We start from the raw sequence: 18,085 nt of genomic DNA on the forward strand, positions 1-18,085 counted from the left end.
AGATGAACTCAGTGTTGGTTTTCTGTTAGATAAGTTTATTCATCAGGCCAGTTACTCTCCCAGTAATCTCAGTTGCTCAATCAGTACTTGTTAACTAGAATTTTCAGTGACATTACACACCAAATGCAGTTGTTTTAAGACAACCTTACTCTTGACTAATACCACTGATGAACATCCGGACCATGTATTACACAATTGGGTATTTTTACAGTGTGAGTCCATAGAAACAGTCCTTCCTCTTTGACTGAAATTAACTAGAAGAAGGTCCAACTTCAAACTATGAGCTCTGAGTCCTAACTAATCAACCAGATTAACCTTACCAAAGCATTCAGATCAATTAAGTTACAAACAAATCTGTTGTAAGAAACTAATCACCTTAATTATTTAAACAGTACTCCCAATTCAAGTGCTTTCACATCTCATCTTTTGTATACTCAGGATTTTAGAACACAGGCAGACACTTATCTAATCATGTTTTCCTATATAAGCATCGACAGCTACACTTCATCCACTCACCTTCCTGTCTCCAGTCATAAATGAACACAATCAATAAGTATTCGTTAAGGACCTACTCTGTGCCTGGCTCTGTTAGGTACTGGAAACTCAGTGGCAAGTCATGATTCCTACTGTCTTGTCATTTGCACCATAGCTCCCAAAGCAGACAATAAATAATTAGTTACTTATATCACAATATAATTATTACTACTATAGAAGACTAGCATTGCAATGATATAGGATAACAAGGCACTTGATCTCTTCAAGGACTCATGGAAGATGATCTTCAGGCATTCCTGGAACTGATGTTTAAGTTGATGTCTGATGGATGAGGAGTTGGCAAGGCAGAGGGTGGAGAGATGGAAGAGGGCTGTGCAGGAAGCACTCCAAGCGGAGACTGAGACAAGGTCCTAGAGCTTCCAGGCCCAAAGAGCGATTCCAAAAACATGTTAAGGGACATGTAAGTAAAACCATGTTTTAACCATATATCAGGTATGCCTGCATAATGAGAATAATAGTTAAAATTTTGTTTTCATAATGAAATAATTGCTTGTCAGAAGTTCTTTCTCCTGGTCATTAATGCTCATGCATTCATGAATACAAATCTGTCTTTATAAACTGTATATAATTAAGTTTTGTGCTCTGTCTGGCAGCTGTTATTCACATGGAACCACAAATTTCAATGAAGTCCTTTTTTAGAGCAATTTGCCATTGTTAACTTAATTTCTAATGGAAATGACGTATACAGAAAGAATAAGGATAATCAGAAATCATTATTTTCATTTTTCAAAGTTTGAAAAAAGACTTTTTTAATAGGTGTAAGAATAACACAGTTATTATGAATTGCGAAAGTTTAATGCCCTTTGAGTTCTGTCTTATACCAATGAAAAGAAGACCTCTACGGAATTTCTGAAACATAGGATTATGAAAACATTGGATTAGAAAATGTGTTAAGTAAAAAGATTTTTAATACAGAAAAATTATGAGATGTAAGTTATTTTTTATAGAATGCTCTGAATTTCATTTGTATGGTATACCAGTTCTAAGAGACTAGGATACAACTGAATTGAACAAAAACTAAACTTATTTACAGTCAGTTGTCTCCAAATAACTTGTATCATAGAAATGTGATTGAGTATCACAAATTTCACAATACTTATCGTATTTATTCTTCTCATACTGATCTGTATGTGTGCTTATTACACTCACGTATAAAATCACTTAAAAATCTATGCAATGTTAAACTGATTTTTTACAAAGTATAGAATTCTTTGGATTAGATATTTTGTTTACATAGCTCAAAAACGCTGGTTTGATTTTTTAAATTTAAATATATCTTTAAGAGTTTCAAAAAAAAAGTTTCAAAAATCCCATAATTCCACTGATTAACGTGGGATAAACAAAAATCCCATCTGTGTGTTCTTATGTATTATTCAGTGACTCTTAACAAATATGTTGTGCTGAAGTTTCAGGTGTCTGATAATCTTGATCTTGAAATTGTTCCATATTATCTACTTTTGACACTAGTCGTGACATGCTTAGTATATGATGACCAGGCCTGCCCTCTCAAGTTCACTCAAAAGGTCTGCTTAAATAGGTACATAAAGAGATATTGTATGTAAGAATAAAGTTATAAATAAGGTAAGTGTGTGACCTAGTTTGTACCAGTTATCCTGAAAATACAATTAATAGCACACTTTCATTCTCAAAAGTGTCCTGGTTTGGGTAGTAAATTATACTATCACCCAAATTATTAGCTAGGACACAGGAAAAATTATATAACTAGGTGACATGCCAACCACATCCAGCCTTAAAAAAAGTAAAAAGAAAGGAGTCCAAAGATCTCAGCTACCAATACAACATATACTTCAATGAAACTGGCCGTATCTATAATCATATTAAATTTAAATGGTCTGAAAACCCTACTGAAAAGGCAGAAACAGTCATATTAGACAAAACAAAACAAAACAGAACAAAACAAAACAAAAACAAAACAAGACTCAACTATATGATGCTTATTAGGAATCCAATTTAAATATAAAGGCTTCTATGGGGAGTGAGGGTATAGCTCAATGGTATGCTTAGCATGCACAAGGTCCTGGGTTCAATCCCCAGGACCTCCATTGAAAAAAAAAAAAAACTCAGAAAGAAAAAAAAAGACTAAAGGTAAAGGGGTGGGAAAAGATATATTAAGCTAACAATAGTTTTTAAAATCTGGAACGGCTATACTAATATTAGACAAAGTTGATTTTATAACAAAACTATTAAGAAGCTTATTTCATAATGACAAGAAAGTCATTTGAATGACATAATAATCCCCCAAATTTATGCTCCTAATAGGGCTCAAAATACATGAAACAAAAACTGATAAAACTGCAGGGAGAAATAGACAAATCCACCAATAAATCATATATTTCAAAAACCTATCTCAACAATTGATAGGACAAGTAGAAAATCAGTAAGAATGCAGAAGACTTAAACAATATTAAGAAACAAATTCACCTAATTTATGTTTATAGAACACTTCACCCAACAGCAGCAGAATATACACTAACTGCAAGTCCACACGGAAAATGTATTCCAGTCCATAAAACATCACAAACCTTAAAATGTATTCAAGTCATAAGATGAATATTATTTGAACATAATGGAAATTAGAAAAAAGTAATTGAAATATATCAGGAAAATCCCCACACATTTGGAAACTGTATAACAGACTTCTAAATAACACATGAGCCAAAGAAGAAATCTAATGAGAAATTAAAGTCTTTTAATATTAATGGAAGTGAAAAAACACAATACAGTAATCTGTAGCATCAGTGCAATCACAATCAAAATCTCAGCAGAGTTTTTTGTTTATTTGTTTTTTATTGTTGTTATTTGTTTTGGAGATTCTTTTTTTTTTAGAAATTGAGAAGCTGATTCTAAAATTGATGCAGAATCGTAAAAGACTTAAAATACCCAAAAGAACAAATGTGGAAGAACAAAGTTGAAAGACTGTACTACATGACTTCAAGATTTATTATAAAGCTACAGTTATTAACACACACAGAGTGATATTAACATAAAGATAGACAAATAGATCAACAGCACAGAATAAACTCCAACATAGAATAAATAAACAAAAACAAAAATAGATGCAAGTAGGGAAAAGGTAGGAACTTTATGGTTTAATTTTCTTCTTACTAGAGGAGAGGGAAATAAAAGTCTTATTAAATGTTGCTTTTATGACTTGTGGAGGAGAAAATTACTGTCTTTCAAATTGAGAAATTTGTAGCCTTGGGGTTAAGTTACTGTGGTTCAGAGTCTAAAAAATTAGAAATTTCTTAATTAAAAGAAATGAATCAATACGGGGTGCCCAAGACTCTCAACAACTCTTCAACCGAAAGAAATAACTCCTCTTTCACATATTTTATATTTTAGCCATCTATTTAAGATTTCTTTTAATGAAAAATTTCTACTACTAAAAAAAGTGTTAGAAATTATTTATTTGATCATAACAACGTGAAATGTTTTTCATCAATAAATTTGAAACAGTTTTTTTTTCTGTTCGTGATCTAGATTGTGTGTGTATAAACATGAGTGAGTTTGTGTGTGAGAGACAGAGAGTAGGTGCATAATAAGAAAGACTCATAAATGCCTGAGCAAACCCTTCCCGTGTTACTGATATGCTAAAAAAAAAAACCTACTTGCAGATAGGTACATTTATAACAATGACATGAAAACAATTATAGTTTCTCATATTTTGCTTCACTTAAAATCATTGTGACATTAAATACTGTTTAGCTTAACAAGATATTGATATACAACTGCAACATGGAGATTTTACACAACATTGAATATTCATATGGGTCATTTTTCAAAAGCTTGAACACAGGCAAATCTGACTCAAGAGTTCATGCTTTCCTCCAAGTCATCATGTCACTTCAGGGGTATAAAACTCCAAACAATAACCAACTTGTAATTTTGAGGCATAATTCTGCCTATTGTGTGGACTACAATTTTGGAACTTGAACTTTAAAAACCATAGTTGGCAAGCTGCTTTCTCTTGTCATTTTATACTTGCTTACTCATTCTTTAAGTATTTATTCAATGGATATAAAGTTTGTAAACAACATACAGCATATGCCTTCTGGAGTATAACAACAGACAGCCATTTCTGTGAGAATTTGGTACAACAATGTGATTTGATAGCCCCTTGAAGTGACTTAAAAAGTTATTCTTACCTGTATTACCAAGCTTCTTTCCAAAGTTCAAAATGGAAATTTTTCTTCACAGAGCACTTCGGTTTTGTCTTTTATTGAACAAGCAGTTTTCTTCAGCAAGTGTGGATACCGCATGAAGAAACAATATTAAAATACTAGTTAAAAGGTGATTTACATTCACAAAACAAACATTACTATTCCAGGAAGCATAAAGATTCTGTAGGTATCTTCCAAATTCCTAATTTTACTTAATTCCTAGAAGCATCACAAGCCCTTCGTTAGTTCAGTCTGGCAACATTACAGTATCAAGATATCAAAATAATTAAGGTGTACAAATAACTGCGTAACACGAATTTGTGAGCTACTTGAGGGCAAAGATGTTAAGCTTTCCCATTATTATATCTCCAGCAGTGGCATACTGTCAGACACAAAGCATATAACACACTAATAGTTCTTTGAGTTGTATTCCTAAATAAGCATTCAATTTTTCATTTAATTTTTAGCAAGCAAGCATCTATATGAATTTCTATAATAACATGAAAATACAATTTTTTTAAACATTAAAGATAAAATTAAAATGTGTTAACTTCTGAATTCTTAAATGAGATCATCTCATAACTTACTGGATATAAAAAGTAAAAATCTCTTCATAAAAGAAAAAATATATCCACTAAGACAACAAGAATTACAAATGATGGTGGAAATTAATGTTCACAGTAGCTCTCACATTATCCCTGCCTAAATTATGTTGTGTTTGATCTCCACTGGCATCTTTGCAGTTTATTTATAAACCTAACAACCTCTGTACTTTTAATACATAAAACTGTGTTTTTTCTTTTTCTTCTTTTCAAGGCTAGACCATTTCTTTAAAATAAACTACAAAATAAAACAGGTCATTTATTTAAATCATATATTATGTTCCTGAAGTAAAACAAGTTGGGCTTTTAATACAGACATGGTGAGATTAATAATCTTAACAAACAACAGAAATAATTGAAGGGTGTGGAGTGGAATGAAGTAAAATGTTTTAATTCACACTACATTACATAATGCATAGCTGAGGTAACCTTTGGCTTATAGATTGGTTTTCTGGACCATAGAACAAAGTGCATCAGTGCCACCTCCTGGCAAGTAAAATGGTCCTAAAGAGGTTTAAATTTCACAAAGCCCCTTACTTAATAAGCAGTTCATACTTGCTAAAATGAGGTGGAAGGGAGAGGAGTTCATAGATTTCTCCTCCGGTGATAATAATTATTATTTCTTAAATACATCAAATTTGAGGATTAAATTTTTCACCTATATAAAGCCATACTTTTTACTTTAAAAAAAAACTTTACTTCAACTTAAAAATCATGAGTCATTGTAGCTTCAATATTAAGAATATATGCTAAATTTACAGGAACGTGTGTGAGTTGTCTCATATTATTAGGGTATTAACTTCCTGACTAAAGCCAGTAAATATTCATGCCTCATTAACGTCTTTCTTAATTTAGGCAATTTGTGTAAATATTTAAATAGGATTCGAGGGATAGATATTAGAATCTTGTACTGAGGGTCTAATGTTCCCATGTGTTAGTTTTCTGTACCCTTTTTTAAAAGTTTCCAGTGAAAAAAAATTTAACAGTTTCCTGACAAACATGCTTTCTGTTTCATTTCACTAGAAAGATCAACATTACGAGTTCTGACTTAACTCATGCTCAAATTTAGCCCATTTATTCATATTTAGCCCATTAATTCAATAGAAAATACAGAAATGCATTTGATACTTTTCTTCGTTTTCAGTTGTGGTTGATTTTTACTGCTCTCCCATGAAATTACTAATATTTGTATCTTTTTTCAAGGAATTATTTATTATTAATTACTTGTGTGTATAAATTGATTATTTTCTTAGGAAAAGAGTTAATTGGGCATAAGAATTCATTTATATACAATAAAAATTAACATAAAATTAGATCTCTGGGTTTTATTTGAACCTCCACTAGTTTCTTATGTCTCAGAATATTTCAAATGGAATGGACACACACACAAACACATACTTACACAGAATACACAAGCTCCATTAATTTACTTATAAACTCTTAATATAAGGTTCTGTATTTGACCTTCTTCTTTTCTCTGTCTGCTCGCTTCCTCTTAGCCATTTAATTTATGCTCGAGGATTCAATTAGCGCCTTTATGTGGATGACTCCAAAATCTCTACCTACAGGCATATCCTCTCTTTTATGTTCTAAAGCCAACCCACATTTCCAACTTTCTGCAAAGTATACATGTATACATACATGGTATATCTGCTAAATGAACCTGTTCTATAAATTCAATCTAATAATATACAAATCTGAACATATGCCCCCATAAATATATTTCTGCCCTTATTCCATATTTCTGTTAAGATCAGACCATCCTCCCAGCTAATCAGACTTGGAATTCTAGTAAACCTCATATATATCTCCCACATAGTTACGTACATATGCTTGCGTACACACAAACACACATACACACTCACACACTCCTTTCCACTTTCACTGTCATTTCCCAGATGAAACCCTGATTAATCCTCTCCTAGCCACATTGTAATCAGCCTCATGGCTAAGAAGCTGCTAGTCTCTCCTCTCTTAATAACTTCCTAACTCTTACTGTCATTTTAATCATCCAAGAGAACATTACCTCAGAGCATCTTAAGCAAAACACTAGCTCAATATGTTAAGTAAATAAAAGTCTCTGGCAAAATAAGTTGGAGAACAGCTAGATTTTTAAAATTTAAACAATTTATTTAAACACACAAACACCAGTTCACCCATTTCTTTCACCCTCTACCCACCCCCTACTCTGGCTATCACCAATCTGTTCTCTGTATCTTTGAGCTTCTTTTTCCTTTTAAGATTCCACATATAAGTGAGATCATAGGTTATTTGTCTTCCTCTCCCTGACTTATTCACTTAGCATAAGGCCCTTAGGTCCATCCATGTTATAGCAAATGGCAAGATTTCCTTCTTTATTATGACAGAAGGATATTCTAATGCAGATAGATAGATAGATAGATAGATAGATAGATAGATAGATAGATAGATAGATAGATAGAGATGTTGATCACATTTACTCTATCCATTCGTCCACCAGTGGACACTTAGATTGTTTCCATGCCTTGACTATTGTAAATGATGTTGCAATGAACACGGAGGTATAGATATCTTTCTGAGTTGGTATTTTCATTTCCTTCAGATAAATATTTAGAAGTGGATTGCTGGATCTTGTGGTAGTTTTATTTTTAACTTTCTTGAAGAGTCTTCATATTGTTTTCCACAGTGGATGCTCCAATTTACACTCCCAACACAGTGCACAAGGGATCCATTTTCTCCATACCCTCACCAATCTTTTTGATAATAGCCATTCTATGAGATGTGAGGTGATATCTCATTGTAGTTTTGATTTGCATTTCCTCAATGATTAGTGACGTTGAGCACCATTTCACGTACCTGTTTGCCATCTTATGTCTTCTTTTGGAAAATGTCTGTTTGGATCTTCTACCCATTTTTTAATTGGTTTGTTTTTTTGATATTAAGTTGTATGAATTTTTACATATATTAGATATTAGCCCCTTATCAGCTATATGATGGAAAATATTTCCTCCCATTCGATAGGTTGCCTTTTCATTTTGTTGATGATTTCCTTTGCTGTGCAGAAGCTTTTTAGTACAATGTAGTTCCATTTATTTATTTTTGCTTTTGTTGCTTTTGCTTTTGATGTTAATTCAAAAAATTATTGCCAAGACCTATGTCAAGGAGCCTACTGACCGTTTTTTTCTAGGAGTTTTGTGTTTTCAGGTCTTACCTTCAAGTCTTTAATCCATTTTGAGTTTATTTTTATGTATGAAGTAAAATAGTGGGTGAATTTTATTCTTTTGCATGGTGCTGTCCAATTTTCTCAACATTATTTATTGAAGGAGACTATCCTTTCCCCATTATACACATGGGTTTATTTTTGGGCCCTCAGTTCTGTTTTATTGATGTATGTGTCTGTTTTAATGCCAATACCATACTGTTGTAATCCCTATTGCTTTGTAGTATAGTTTGAAAGCAGAGATCATGATACCTCCAGTTTTGTTTTTACTCAAGATTATTTTGACTATTAGAGGTCTTTTCTGGTTCCATACAAATTTTAGGATTATTTGTTCTATTTCTCCAAAAAATGCAATTTGAATTTTGATAAGGATTGCTTTGAATTTGTAGACTGTTTCTAGTAGTGTGGACATTTTAACAATATTGATTCTTCCAAGCATGAGCATGGTATATCTTTCCATTTACTTGTGTCTTCTTCAATTTCTTTCATTAATGTCTCGTACTTTTCAATACACAAGTCACCTCCTTGTCTAAATTTATTCTTAGGTATTTTAGCTTTTTCTTAAGAATTTTCTGAGTTCCTTTCAAGATGGTGGACTAGAAGGAGCTGAAACTCACCTCCTCTCACAGACACACCAAGACCACAACTAACTGCAGAACAACTAGAAATAAAAAAGATGGGAAACTACCAGAAAAGATCTTCTGTAACTAAAAACTTAAAGAAGAAACCATGACAAGACCAACAGGAGGGGTGGACTCACGATATAATCAGGTCCCATACCCTCCAGGTGAGTGACCGATGAACCAGAGAATGATTATATTGCAAAGGTTCTCCCATGGAAGCGAGAGTTCTGAGCCCCACCTCAGGCTCCCCACCCTGGAGGTCTAGCACTGGGAAGAGGAGTCCCCAGAGTGTTGGGCTTTGAAGGCCAGCGGGGCTTGATTACAGGAGCTCTGCGAGACTGGGGAAAAATCAGAGACTGTACATTTAAAGGGTGCACAGAAAATCTCATACTCACTGAGACCAAGGACAAAAGCAGTAATTTCATAGGAGCCTGGGCCAGACTTATCTGCTGGGCTTGGGGGTCTCCGGGGAAGGCATGGGGTGGCTGTGGCTCACCCTGGGATCATGGACATGGTGGTGGACTTTCAGGGGTGTTCATTTGAAGGAACTCTCCTGGGAAGCTGACATCTTGCTCAGACATTAGCACTAAGACATGGCACCACACAACAACCTTTAGGCTCCAGAGCTGGGACGCCTCAGGCAAAACAACTAACTAGGTGGGGACATATGCCTAGGCATAGGCTGACTCTGCCTAAGGCTGACTCCACAGCTGCCTAGACAGGCCCCTAGATATAGCCCTACCCACCAGAAAGCCAAGACCCAGCTCCACCCACCAGCAAGCAGGCACCAGCCACTCCCACCAGGAAGCCTGCGCTAGCCTCTAGGCCAGCCTCACTCACCAGGGGGCAGACATCAGAAGCTAGAAAACTTTGATCTCGCAACCTGCAAAACAAGTCCACAAACACAGGCCAGAATCTACCCTGGGACCAGCTGGCCACAGGCCTCTGGGTGATGAGAGAGAAGTACACTGCTAGGACACATAGGACATCTCCTACAGAGGGCCACTTCTCCAAGGTTGAGAAATGTAACTAACCTACCACATACATAAATATACAAATAGAAATTTAAATGAGGTGATAGAGAAATATGTTCCAGGCAAAGGCACAAGATAAAATCCAGGAAGAAGAAATAAGTGATGAGGAGACAGGCAATCTACCCAAGAAAGAGTTCAGAGTAATGGTTATGAAGATGATCAGAGAGCTCAGGAGAAGAAAAATGCACAGAGCAAAGTTTATAGCAAAGAGTTAGAAAGTGTCCTGTAGGGACACCTTACTGTGGCCATTAAATGATTATTGAATCTTATAAATAATACTCTTGTTCTGATTCTGTTGATTATGAGTGTATTAAAGGCATACATGTAACATATTTACTGGAAGTGAATGCACTGGTTTGATTAATACAAATATCTAATCCACTTACTTATTCTTATTCTAACTAAGCTGAATTGAAATCTTGACTTTCTACATTAGGATCTTCTAAGATTTAATAATATGTCAGTTTCCATAAACACAGTTAGTTCTGAGAACACTTATGAGAATGACCCAGCTCCCAGTACCTGAGAGCTTGTATCCAGACAGTGAAGACCTCACAAAGTAAATGCAAACAAATGCATTGAGGTGATGAAGAACCAGGCTTCTGCAGGCAACACATTCCTCAGCCTCTTCACGGTTGGATGCCTGCATGTTCTGTGTAACTTGGAATGGCCTTCATTCAACCAGCTGCAAAACAAGCATGTCTTCAAGAAATAGTTTAAAGATAACTCTATTAAAAATGCATCTCTCGTTGTCAAATTCAGAATTAATCACATGACTCAGTATAGCCTTGGCACATTGTGGACACATCAATCTCTCCATTTTACTTGTAATTTTCTTGAGTTAAGAACTATACCATACTCAATTTCTTTGGTCCTACAGAATCTTGAAGCATGACTTACAGATAATAGTGATTTCATAAATACATATTGAATCAACTAGAAAAAGTCAAGATCTTCTTCTGAGCCTTGATTTACACACTGTTTATAGAGTAACCTGAGATCAGGTTTTTTCTCTTCAAAATATGTTCTTACCAATCAAAAAGAAAAAAAAATGAACACCCAATATGCACAGATCACAAATAGGTAATCTATACATACACAGAAGCAATAAAAGGTCCTGTAATATATAAACATTAAATTAGACTAAATTAATGAAGTACCATTTTTTACCAACACATTGACAAAGATTTTAAAGATACTTAATACCTTATATTTAGGAAAGTGAGGGAAACATATAGTCATATGAGATATACTGCTGGTAAGAATTTAAACGGATGCAGTCTTTCTAGGAGGAAATTTGGCAATAATATGTAAAGCTTTAAATATATATATATATCTAATAATTCTACTTTTTGGAATTTAAAAAATAAAGTATCCAGAGATGTGTGAAAAAGTATATGTTCATGGATATATTCAAGCAGAGCAATCATTAATCCTTTAGTCCTTTTTTTTTCTCTTAACATTGCAGTATGAACATTTTCTATTCCTATAAAAATCCCTCAGATTTATTTTAATGGCTTTAAAATAGTCCATTATATTGGTGTACTATAATTAGTATCATTTTAATATTAAATATTCAAATTTTCCTCCATTCAGTATTAATGTCATATACAAATTCAATTCAACTTCTGGATTATCTGGTTTTTTTCTATTGTTTTGACTATCCCTAAATCATTTCAACACTGTTCTCATAATTTTGTCTTTGTAATCTATTTTGTAATGTCTGTTAAAGCAAATTCCCTGTCATTACACCTTAAAGATTACTATATAATAAGCAGACAATGGCCAGACCATACATGACAAGAAAATTCTAATTGACAACTTTCACAGCAATCGTTGGGCAGGACTTAATCAATGACTGCCAGCTTCCCTGTTCTGCTCCAAATTCAAATTCAGAACCAACCAGAGAAAGTCAAATCACATGAGATGGCCCTCTTCTAGTTAGCCCACCTCCAGCTTCCCCTGCTAACAACCTCTAATCAGACTATGCCTGAAGCCTTCCCTTTCTTTCTAAAGGTTTATCACTCTCCTGTTTGCCTTTGGGTCTCTGCGAAGCACAAGCGATTGTGGCTGGCTCCCTTTCTGCAGCAAATGCTGAATAAATAGCTTTTGTTCTCTTCTGGGTTTTCTTTATTTCTACACCTCTCTTTTTCAAAATTTCCATAGCATTAGTATCTCTTAATCTGTCAGATAATTACTTTTGAGTCTGCCCCTTATTTTTCTTTTAGGAAGGAATATTAACCTTAAACACCAAAGAATTCCCAGGTGCTGTGTTTTTAGGTATGGAACTATAATTCTTCCCTAAGGATCAATTTTTAAGTCAAGAATCCACATATGCCTGAAAGACCTGTTCAGAGGTGTTGTAATGAATGCTATCTGAAGCTCTAACAGAGGTTTATTGCTCTTGTGTTGAAATATAAGCTATTGGACACAGAAGCAGCCTCTACTATAATAATGCTGTGTTTTCCATTTAAAATATATAGAATGATAAGATTAAAGATAAATATTCCAATACAGCAAAATTCTGAGGCCAAGAAAGGCCGAACATGTACAGTAAGTTATATTACTAACCACAACCTTTAGTAGACTTCGGTGAAACCCTTGAAGAGTTGATTTTGCTGGAGATCTGGGAGGACACAGAATCTTTACAAACTGAGGTATGTTAAAGGCTTAGGCTAAAACTATATTCTGTGCCCTGGAATTGAGCTGGCCTGCCTTAAGAGCAGGGGTAGGGTAGGGAGAGACATATGAGGGTGCAGTATCGGGGGATTGAGGGAAGCTGAACTTCCTGTCCTCACATAAGAACAAAGAGGAAAAAGGACTCGGGTACCAAGGGTACAGGCACTCAAACCTAAGGCCCAGGAGATGAAGAACTAAGTTGAACATTAATCAGGTTTTGTTTTGCATTAAAAAAAAATTCAACTGAACTTAACTATAAAAATAAACCCAAATGATCTGTATGATAGTTTTAGGAAGGTGCCTTGAGCTAAATTCCAGAATCCATTTTTTTTCTGACTTTAATGCTTAGAATGAGTCATATATAACTTAGAGTAAAAAGTGTGTGTAATATGGTTCTGTTGGAACATACAATAAGTCAACTCTTTTTATTATTATTTATCAAAACAAACTATTATTAGATCAAATAAAAGTTATTGATTTCCTCTTTGACAAAGGTGCTATAAATCCTGAGATTGTACTAAATTGTATAGGTTACAAAGTACTTCTTTGAGGAAAATAACTGCATATTTGTTTCCCTTGCAGAGTCTAGTTTTTAGAAAAAGTCACTTAGGCAGCAGGCAGCAATGCTAGACACTACACAACTCAGTGAAATGATAGTAAATGTCAGATCCCACAGGGTGTAGGGAATCAGAGGTGGCTAGAAGACACGGGGCTGATTTCCACATAGAGAAGACAGCTATGCAGAAGAAGACCCCCAGACATCTACGTAGGGATCCCCCTGAGTGTTAGCTGTAAGTACAGGGCATGCATAGAGTGAAACTCCCAGAGCTGGGCAAAGTGTGGGAATTCCCATACATTCCATCACTGACCACCCAGAATGGAGAGTCTTCATTTATTCTCCAGAACATTTAACCATTCACCAGAATCCTCAACAGGACTAGGAACAGATATATGTATGTATATATATTATGTGTGTGTGTGTGTGTCTATACATGTATGTGTGTGTGTGTACATATTATATATATATATATATATACATATATAGAGAGAGAAAGAGAGAGAGAGAGAAAGCAGTAACCTACTTGATAATCTAACCTCCCAAAAAATAGTCTTCTCTAGACTGATGAAATTCTCCCTGAATTGCTATTCAGACCTTTGTTGCATTTATAGATTTCTTCATTCAAACAAAAACACTACTGGGAAGTACTATTAAACCATTAAGACCTTGTTTTGGATGAGCTTCTGAGATCACTGAAGAAGGACCCTCTTGAGAGGCTGGATGGTTTGGTACTTAACCCTGACGATCAGGGAGGACCAATTCTGACTCCAGACTATACCTCCATCCAAAGGCATAGTTTTCGCTCTGCAAGTGTAATTAGATTACACTCAGCACTAATGAAGAGACTTAAGAATTGCAAAGTGCCACACAACCAATTTCCAGTTTCTAAAAGGAGTTTTAACAGCATGTGGTCATTAAGTTTTTATAATTCTTTAATTAATTGAAAAGGGAACGAGCCATATCATGACCATTTTTTACGTCTGCATGTCAGTCAGCCAGACTGATGGATTCTGAACAGAACTAACCATTTTCTTGATTTCCTCCTAATCAAGATATTTACTTTCTTATCTCATCTAATCCCATCTAGTCTAATCAACCTGCTTTGCATGAGTGTGTCTGAGCCTCTTATAATTTTCAGTGTTTATAAGCAATATATGTATATCTAATAAATACTCTTTCCAATATACCTCTGAAATTTTAAAGGATATTATGCAAAGAAACATCTGCACTGTGTTGCTTTAAGAGTACAGAATTATTTAAAATTAAATAATTTATTAATAACTATTATTTTTTGAATGTGTGCTAGGTGCCTGGTATAATTCTAACTTGTTTGGTTCTCATGCCAAACCTATAGAGAAAACATTATTATCTGATACACACTTTGCAAATGAGAAAACTGAGAGGAGAAAATTTTTTTAAATGATGACTAAGATCATTTTAAAAGCCAACTAGATATATTCATTGCATTTTTATTTCTAAGTATTTAAAATATTTTTTCTGACAGAAAAATTCTCTCAGACTAGAAATTGATAGCAGTTAATTCCATAAGAAGATAAGAAAGTAGTTAGCCTGCAGCTAATCAAATTTGAAAACCAAGGCCCCAGCATGGTATTTTTTTATCTGCTTTCTAAACATTAACCCCAGGCTGCTTTTATCCCTAGGAAACCTGCAATACATGAGCCCACCATCACTCGCAGGGAACTTTTCCTCCAGAGTAAAGCAGCTCTGGCTGATGCTAACAGCTCTCATCTACTCAGAAAGGACTGTTTTTCACAGGTTAGTCTGACTTCTGCCCCAAAAGTAAGAAAATCAGACGAAATTTATGCCAAACATTTTTTTAATAACTTTGATGAGAAACATTTCCACCAACAGCAGTCTGGTTGTTAATCTTTGGCCACTTTCCTCATAGATAAATATTGACACACTATTAAGAAACCTAATTTGCAAGCAATTTAGTGATTCTTGCCCACTGAAAATTCTAATCAGTTTGAAAAATTATCCCATGGGATATAATTTTTAAAGGGCTAAGGAAGCTACCTTTATGGATGGTATAGATATTTACTTGTTTTTGTTTTCCTTTTAAGTTCCTTGAGCTGTAACATCATCTGTTTGCCTCAGCATTGTGGAACAATGAGCTGACTCAACATAGGCCAAAATTAGAACTGTTACTATACAAAAATTGCCATTTCAGATTTGGACTAATTTAAAAGATATTGAGCAATCACTATGTGGCAAGCCCAGTTCTAGGTGCTTTTTCATACTTTATCTAGGTTTTGTTTTTGTTTTTGTTTTCCAACTATTCAAAGCTCCAGATGGCAGGCCATTTCTTTTAAGCAACACTCAATACAGTCTAAAGTACAATAAAACTTACATATAAACAAAGTTTCTGGATATTGCCATGGAATGTTTTGTAATGGAATTTTAGCTGCTATTCAAAATATTTAGCATAAACTGTTCTTACACTAGAATAAACATTGGACAATGATTATAATTCTCAATCACTCAGGCTCTAAGGTTTAGGTGGGTTGAGAGAATCAATAATTCTGTTCTCATGACAAACATTGTTCAAATCCTAAGAAAATTCTCCTTTACATCATTTGATCTGTATCTTCAAAACAAAGGCAGATGAGTTCAAATACCATAAAAGTTTAAGGATTGTACTATTGCTGACAGAGATGTCAGAAACTAACTTGAATAGTGGGGAAGATTTGAGTGGTGGGACACATAGGAAAGAGGAAAGACAAATTAGTTTATTTGTCAAATCCTTCCTTACAGAAAGCATGAATGAAATGGATTCTTGTGCAACTCACTAGTATTTTCAATTAATGCCAAGTGCCCATTTTCTTGCTTCTCTTAGGATAGAAAAAATTTTCCTCTCCCCTTCTAAGTTCTTCTGACTGGTCTAAGAATTAAATTGACATGAGGCTGATTAACAGGAGAAATCAAACAAAAGTTTAAAAACATATATACATGGGAGAGACACAGGAAAACTGAGTAAATCCTCCAAATGGCCAAAGCCCCCACCTTAAATAACATCTTCAGCTAAAGACAAAAGAATAGGTTGGGGTAGTGTTTTGGGACTTCAAAAGGAAGGAAGGCAATTCACTTAGAGATAGAAAAGCAAATGTTTGTGGGGTCCTGCAAAGACGATAGGACACAGAGCAGACTTAGATCTCTAGGCCTTGCTGAGTTTCCCCCACCACACCCAGCCCATATTCTTTGCAGATGTCAACGATGATAGTTCTATTCTGGGAACAGGCCCTCCATTTAAACTCTTTTAGGCAGTTAGGGAAAAGATCAAAAGTTCTTCCTGAATTTACTGGGCCTTGATTGTTTTCAGCTCAAAATAATCTGTATGCCAAAGAGACACATTTTAGGGGGTAAATTTGATCCCCTTAACGTTACATCCTCATTACATCCTCATTTTGTTCTAAATTGAGTTTCCAGAGATATTAGCAAATTAGGGCAATATATGCAATACTTTCATATAGCACCTGGAGAATTTTTGCAAAATTAAATAATTAATATTACTATTTTAAGTAGTATAAATATAAGTCTAGAGAAACATGCATGAATGTAATACTTTATTTTTCAGACTAGATGGATTCTGAATGCAAATGATCCTTCCAGTTATTCCACATCCTTATCAACAATCAGTATTGTGAGTCTTTTTAATTTTAACCATTTGGGTAATGGCTTAATCTTATTGGTAAAGGGAAGAGTATAAAAGCAAGAATTTTCCTTTAAATCCAGAGGCATTATTTGTGCCATACATGGCAGCTTATAGTTTGAAGTTTTACTGAGTGAAATCACATTAGTGGTAGCTACAGCTCTGACATTCATCAGAGCAATTCAAAGATAACACATATTGCTTTATGGATCTACTCAAAGATTAAAAAGCTTGAGTAAACATATATCAAATTTGACCTTACAACAACTTTCAGACATGTGATATGAATGTTGATTAAAGGCTGGTGGAGGAATTAGAGTTAATTTAGACACAGTACAAGATGAACTGTAAGAGTTAAGTGAAATAGTTGAAAATCTTCAGGGAGCAAATTGTGATCTTTCACATAAAACAAAATTAATGTTGAATTAGCAATATCCACAGTTATTTCATATGTAATTTTATGCACTATTAATATTAGTGAAACCTATAAAAAATGCGAACTGATCTAAATTTAGCAATTTCTCTTTTAAAAAATTAAATATATACTTTTTTAAGTTAGAGGAAGTGTTTAGAAGATCAAAAGAAATTTTGCATGAAATATGCGTAAGTGATAGCCAGTTAAATGTAAGAACAATATTATTACAATGTATTAGAACAATGGAACAAATATATTTTACATAACCATGAAGAAGATTTACATAAAAATTACGTAACTAAAACTAATTTCTACAAAGAATATATTTCTAGCATTATGGATCAAAGTGAGTATAGTCATTAACTGAAGAGCGATTTTATCAAATTGAGCAACACTAAGTTGGTTGCCATATCCAGCTTCCTATTCAAGTTAAAACCATGGTTCAAATGGAAACAAACCATAGGTTGGCCGTTGACTGATGACTTGAGGGTTATTCCTCAAAAAGAAAATAAAATGGAGTGGATTGAATCCATTCTATCTCTATTTCAGTTCATTAAAAATGTCAGTT

The 18,085-nt window shown here is 34.2% G+C and overlaps 1 long non-coding RNA gene across 1 annotated transcript in view; it reads left to right on the forward strand.

The window, feature by feature from the left end:
• Positions 1-18,085, forward strand: part of LOC116664868 — an 89,504-nt gene that overhangs the window by 43,193 nt on the left and 28,226 nt on the right. The window contains exon 7 of the long non-coding RNA XR_004321364.1: positions 763-955. This is a non-coding gene — a long non-coding RNA (uncharacterized LOC116664868). The remainder of the gene's footprint in view (positions 1-762; positions 956-18,085) is intronic.

Source organism: Camelus ferus, chromosome 7 (genome assembly GCF_009834535.1).
Source record: "Camelus ferus isolate YT-003-E chromosome 7, BCGSAC_Cfer_1.0, whole genome shotgun sequence".
Taxonomy (NCBI): domain Eukaryota; kingdom Metazoa; phylum Chordata; class Mammalia; order Artiodactyla; family Camelidae; genus Camelus; species Camelus ferus.